Here is a 6,373-nt window from a genome sequence, read left to right on the forward strand (position 1 = left end):
CATACCCCCACCCACCAGGGTCATATACTAAAAAAGAGCCCATGAGACAACTGGAGGAGGAGGAGGAGCAAGGGGATGGGAGAGGGGGAGGGGGAGGAGGTGGGAGCAGAGAGGAGGAGGAGGTAAGAGGTAGAGGCAGGGAGGAGGTGGGGGCAGGGAGTAGGAGGGGCGATGGGGAGGAGGAGTGGGGGCAGTAGCACAAGCAACAGCAGCTTTAAAGAAGAGGGGTGGGGAAGATAATAGAACAAACTGGAAGAGGGAATTCTAGGGGTCAAATGTGGTATGGGAGAAAGGGAGCAAAGGCAGAGAAATCAACTAAAATGAAGTATATATGAAAATCTCAAGCCAGTTCGTGGAAGCCGCCACCGTGGTGCAGGCCGGGTATATGGATGAGTCCACGGCCCCACCTCGCACAGCACAACTCGCCCTGTGACCCTGGAGCAGCTGCGTATGCTTGGAGGAATGCTCTATTGGAAGCAAGATGCTGACAAGTATTAGAATGATCCAGAACTGGTACAGATCTGGAAAAACGAGAAACTACTCATGGATAGACATCATCATTACATGCAAAGATACACTTTCCAATTATGAGAAGATCAAGATGTTCTTTGAGGAACATCTGCATCTAGGTAAGGAGATCCGCTACATCCTGGAGGGCAGCGGATACTTCGATGTTAGGGACAAGTGGGTCCGGACTTCCATGGAGAAGGGGGACATGATCACGTTTCCCTCAGGCATCTATCACCGCTTCACGCTGGACTTATTTGAAGGCCATGCAGCTGTTTATTGGAGAACCTGTGTGGACATCATACAACCGGCCAGCTGATCATTTTGATGCCTGGGCACAGTATGTGAGGTTTTTGGAAGGAACAGCATAGCAATGCTCCTCAAAGTGTGAACTGCACTGTGTGATAACCGACTGGAAAGTTGCTCACCTCTCTGCTTTTATATGTGGACTTGCGACTAGACTAGCTCTCTTTGGTAAGATTGTTGGACCAGAATCTTTTAAATGAAAGCATCTGTAAAAGTGATTTTTGCATGGAAGCCACAAAAATGTGAGTAAGTGACCTCCAAGACTTAGAAGTATGGGAGCCCTGGGTATATGTGCATTCATGCATTGCCAATCTTCATCTCCCAGAAGGTCCTTCTGTTGGATGTTTGAAGCTATGCCCTCTAGAAGAGGGCAGTTATACCCAACACAACTAACCAGATGTTATTTTCCTTCCTCACTGATCTTTGGGTGGAGAAGTGGGTGTTGTTTCTCTTTCTTCAAACTAAGTTACCTTAATGGTATGCTCACAGCCAAGCTGTATTGCACTCATGTACAGTATTTTTCTTGGTTCATTAAAGCCTCCAATTTAGATTCCTTATATGATTTTTATATGTACATAGTTAATTTCTACATCAGGGTAGATATTTTCAGTGTAGCTTTGAGTCCTTTTACAATCAAGATTCAAAAGAAATAATATATTATCTTTCTAGTCCAGCACCTTGGGGTACACAGCATAGATGTGGAAATCTAACCTAGCAAATACAAGGCCCTGGGCATGAGCCCCAGCACCACAAATAAAGAATAACCCTGAAATTAAAAAAGAAAAGAAAATCCCATATGGAAAAATACAAATATAATTTCCCCTGCCCCCCACAAATATAGTTTAAAAACAAACTAACAAACAACAACGACAACGAACAATGGCAAAGGAACCACGAGATGGCTCAATAGGTAAAGGCTGTGCAAACCCAACCACTTGAGTTTGAGTCCTAGAACCCATCCTGGGAAAAGAGAAGCAAGACCCAAAAGTTCTCTAAACTCCACATCTATGCCATGGCATGTGCGTGCCTGGATTCATAAACACATTATTCACACACAAGAGAATAATAAATACAGTTAAGAAAAAACCAGGAGAAGAAAATGCTCAGAGTTCAGAATGTTTACCTCATGATGGTCTTAACACTTGTAAAAACTAAATACTTTTCCAGAAGGTGATGTGTGAACATGTAAATATCATTTGTTTTGCTCTGAGACTATTCCAGTGGGTACACAGTCTGCAAGCTGAAGGACAGACTGCAGGACTATCAGCAAATCCTGGCATAGACACTTGGAGAAGTGAGCTTCCATTCCTACCTGCCACTGTCAACCCCAGAACCCAGCAGAAGTCATATCAAGGCAGCAGCTCTACTAGGACCCCAAGTGTCCCTTCCCCCAGGTCTCGCTGGCCATAGCACCCTGCTCCAAGTCACGCTGACATGCAGACCACTTGACACGTCTGTGATACACTACTACCAGCCTCCCTTCCACCCAGCAATGTGCAGCATTCCACTCCATATCTCTTCCACTTCAATAGCAAACCCCTCCACCTTCCACATGACCTAAGGCATGTGACAGTAATAACAGCCAAGTACAACATACCTCCTACCCCTAGCCTGCCAGGAGTAGCAGGGCATGCACTGAACAGGGACATCATAGAGCCACATATATGCATTGATGGATGTTCTAAAAAGAAAAGGGAAAAAAAACTATCCTTGTCATTAAAAACAATTTACAAAATTTCATCTTGACTTTGCTGAAAAATTAATTTTCTAATACTTGGTTAGAATACATATTAATTTGCACTAAATTATTGTGTTAAAGCAACTGAAAAACATATTAGAACACATTAATATGCATTAATTTATCATGTTAAACAAAGCAATTTAAAAAAGAAAAGCAAAATGTAACAGCACAGTTTTATAGAATTATAGCTTTTGTTAAACAGTCAAATTACATTTAAATCCAAGATCAAGGTAATTATATTTGTAATTCTCAAAGAGGCTTGTGCTATATGCACAATAGAAAGAAAGTGGACACCCCTTTTTTTTAACCCCCAAGCTTTATCCATTCAACTAAGCATTTCCACTGCTACAACTACATCCCAATCCTGACGATAAAAACTATTAACGAGTCTGAAAATACTTCTTCTTTTTGAAGACAAGCACAGAAATGAGTGGCAGCATTGCTCATTAATTTAAGGACTGAGAGAATAGACATGCAATTCAGACAACACTGATGGTAATAGTTGTAAATTATGGTAACCCATTTCAGAGTTAGCTTTATTTTTATTAAATTTCAGATAAATTCTAATACTTTTTTGTTGGAAATAGTAAAAATTAAATAAATATAAAATAATGCAATCACCTGAAAGTAAAACAACTTTTCCTTTCCTTCCTTCCTTCCTTCCTTCCTTCCTTCCTTCCTTCCTTCCTTCCTTCCTGTTAACATTTAGTTTTTATGAATAAGATGCTCCTGTCTGCATGTATGCCTGCAGACAACAAGAGCGTATCATATACTGTGAGCTGCCATATGGGCCCACAAACTAAAAACTCAGGGCCTCTGGAAGACCAGCCATTGCTCTCAACTGCTGAGCCATCTCTCCAACCCAACTTTTCCTTTTCTCACATTTTCCAAAAAGACTAAGACTGAAAGTTTTACAATATTATAGAAAATGCTATGGATTAAAGGGAAGCAGAGTCAGAATATTGTACATATATATTTTATAATTCTCAAAAATAATTAACCCAAATGCCACGTTCAGCATGCTCCCTGCAAAATAAAATTACTTTTAGTATAACCCTCAAATCCCAAATGACTTGCCAGCAATTCTCTGTGTATTTTAGGGAAAGGAAGAACTGCATTCTAACTTTAGCTGAAATAAAAGAACAATGCCCTTTCTGGCACCCAACAAGCTTGGGCTCAGTCATTGCTCACATCTAAGTGTACCATTGCTTTGCAGTACATTATAAACACATTAAGCAGAACAGGAAATTTAGGTAGTATTTGTTGCCCAAACCCTGTGTCCATTTAAGCTATTCTAATAGGATTTATGCTCCCTGAGAAGTAACTTTGAGTCTTCTGTATCTGAGAGATACTAGCAATAAAATTCCAGAAGGAAGTGTCTCCTAGCACCCCATCTGTAGTCCTGTTGTTGGGAATGATGACATCTCCATACTCAGGAGAGAGGACAAACTGTCACACACTGGAGAGCTCCAACACAGAGGGTGATTTCCTTTCCTGTCCCTTTGTTAGAGGCAGTCACCTTGAGAATGCATTTTGTCATAGTCAGCATGTAGTGACAACAGCATCATGCTATGTTTTCAAATTCAGGTAACTACAATGTTCAAGTCTATGGACTATCCTAATTCTATAGTAACTATAAGTGGCTAGACCAACACAAGTGACACATCACATCGCTGATAGATGTCTTTGTGTATGGCAAGGCCATTGTCATTATCTTATAAGAGAAATAAGGGCCCCTGTAGCCACTTCTGCCTTGTGCCCTTTCTATTCTCCACCGTCCCAGTTGGTGGTGACTTAGAAAGAACTGTTCCTGAGGTCTACTGATCAACAGTCTTTTTCCTACCAACTTGGGCTCAGAGCCAAGAGAAAGCAGGTAGCACCTTTCATCTACCTTACCAGCTAGATACCTTAGAGTGCTGAACCTCAGAAGCAGAGCCTATACCAGGGGCTACAAAGAGAGACGGGGCAGCTTTGAGTCCTCCTGGTCCCTGAGCTGGACATCTTCTACATCAAGATGCTTAGAACTAAGCTTTCAACTTCATATTAATTCTTCTGCATAATTTAGCTTGAGTTGTTTATTGTAATTTGCAACCAGGATCCTATCCAGGTCACACATGGACTCCAGATGTCCTTAAGCCCTGGTGAACTGCAGACAGGACCCAGCACCAACTCATAAAAGACCTATAATATTATGCAAAAGTCCTCTTAAAATGCCTGGGTATATGGGGAAGTTAGAGATGTGCTCAGGAACGGATCTGAAGGAATACAGCTTTAGTCCCAACACTTCTTTCTATGATTTATAGCTATCTGCCCTCTGCAAATATCATCCATTATCTCTCTCAGCTCCTTTCCTCAAAAAACAATAGAAGCTCTTCTTTTCTGTCTCAGCTCCTGACTACCCTTACAGCCTTTGAACAGCTCATTCATCTCTACCACAGTCCAGCCAAGTCCCCTGTAGCTCCCTCTTGTCCTGGCCGGCTCCTGCCACTCCTCCCACCATCAAAGACACCACCTAGTACATCCACTAGAGCCTCTTGGTGACCTTTTCCCTGAACTACTAAAGACCACAACCCCCATAAGTATCTATAATGATTGTCATTTCCTGTCTTGAATCATGGATGGTTTTCAGTTCTCAGCTAAGGTGGATTCCTTACCAACAGTGATTTTTATTTCCTAACATAGTATCTATAACAGAAAGATATATCACTAAACATTGTGGAATGACCAAATGCTTGAAAAGATACATCTCCAAAGGATAAAAGAGCAGAAAACAGAAAAGCAGATGTACAGCAATTACAAGTTTATGGTAGTATTAACATGAAAGACAAGCAGAAAGCACTTCACAGCCAGGTGTGGAATATATAACTCCAGCACTTGGGAAGCTGAGGCAAGAGAACTGTCTTGAGTTTTAGCCTGGGCTACACAGTAAACTCAAGGCTACTCTGAGCTACATAGCAACACGCTATCCTAGGAACAAAGGCTAACAAACAAAAACATCTACAATTTTAATTTTGTTCCAATATCCTTCAATAAAATACATTTCTAATAATTACTTCATGTAAAATACAGAAGACTATATACTTCTGAAAGCATTTTTCTAAAATTATGTTTTAAATTTTTTCATGTGTCTATATGTGTATATGAAGTGTGTGTGTGTGTGTGTGTGTGTGTGTGTGTGTGTGTGTGTGTGTGTGTGTCATGCCCAGGAGGCCAGAATAGAGTATTGGAGCCCTCGGAGCTGAGTTTGAGGCAGTTGTGAGCCACCCGACGGGAGTGCTGGAAAATTGAACTTAGTTATTCTCCAAAAGCAGCAGTAAGTGCTCTTAACCACTGAGCCACCTCTCCAGCCCTTTGAAAGCATCAAAATGTTTACTTTGAACATTTGTCCAAATGAATTCACACCTTAAAGCTTTTCCTCATCCTAAATCTGTGGGATTCCTAAGTACCAACCCCGATACAGCCTACTGAAGCAGGCTAAGTAGATAAATGGACAGAAAAGAGGGGCTGTGGTCCCACTCCTGGGAAATCTATTCATCAGCAGCAGTGACAGTGTCACAAAAGGAAACTTAGAAAGAAACATTTAAAGGAAAGCTACATGGAAAAATAACCTATTGGTGAAATATGCGATCAAATTACAATCTGAGCTAGCTATCCCTTCTTTTGAACATCCAGCATAGCTAACAGAATGAAAAATAAAATAAAATAAAGCATCTAGGCAACACCGGACATGATGGCTTATGCTTAGGATCCCAGTCATTAGAAAGCTGAAGCAGGAAAACTGTGACTTCAACCCAGCCTGAGCTACATAGTGAAAACTCA

At 41.2% G+C, this 6,373-nt stretch overlaps 1 pseudogene; it reads left to right on the plus strand.

The window, feature by feature from the left end:
• The first annotated feature begins 331 nt into the window (after window positions 1-331).
• LOC116883958 lies at window positions 332-878 on the plus strand (annotated as a pseudogene).
• The last annotated feature ends 5,495 nt before the right edge of the window (window positions 879-6,373 follow it).

The sequence above is a fragment of the Rattus rattus genome, chromosome 14, assembly GCF_011064425.1.
Source record: "Rattus rattus isolate New Zealand chromosome 14, Rrattus_CSIRO_v1, whole genome shotgun sequence".
Lineage (NCBI taxonomy): Eukaryota > Metazoa > Chordata > Mammalia > Rodentia > Muridae > Rattus > Rattus rattus.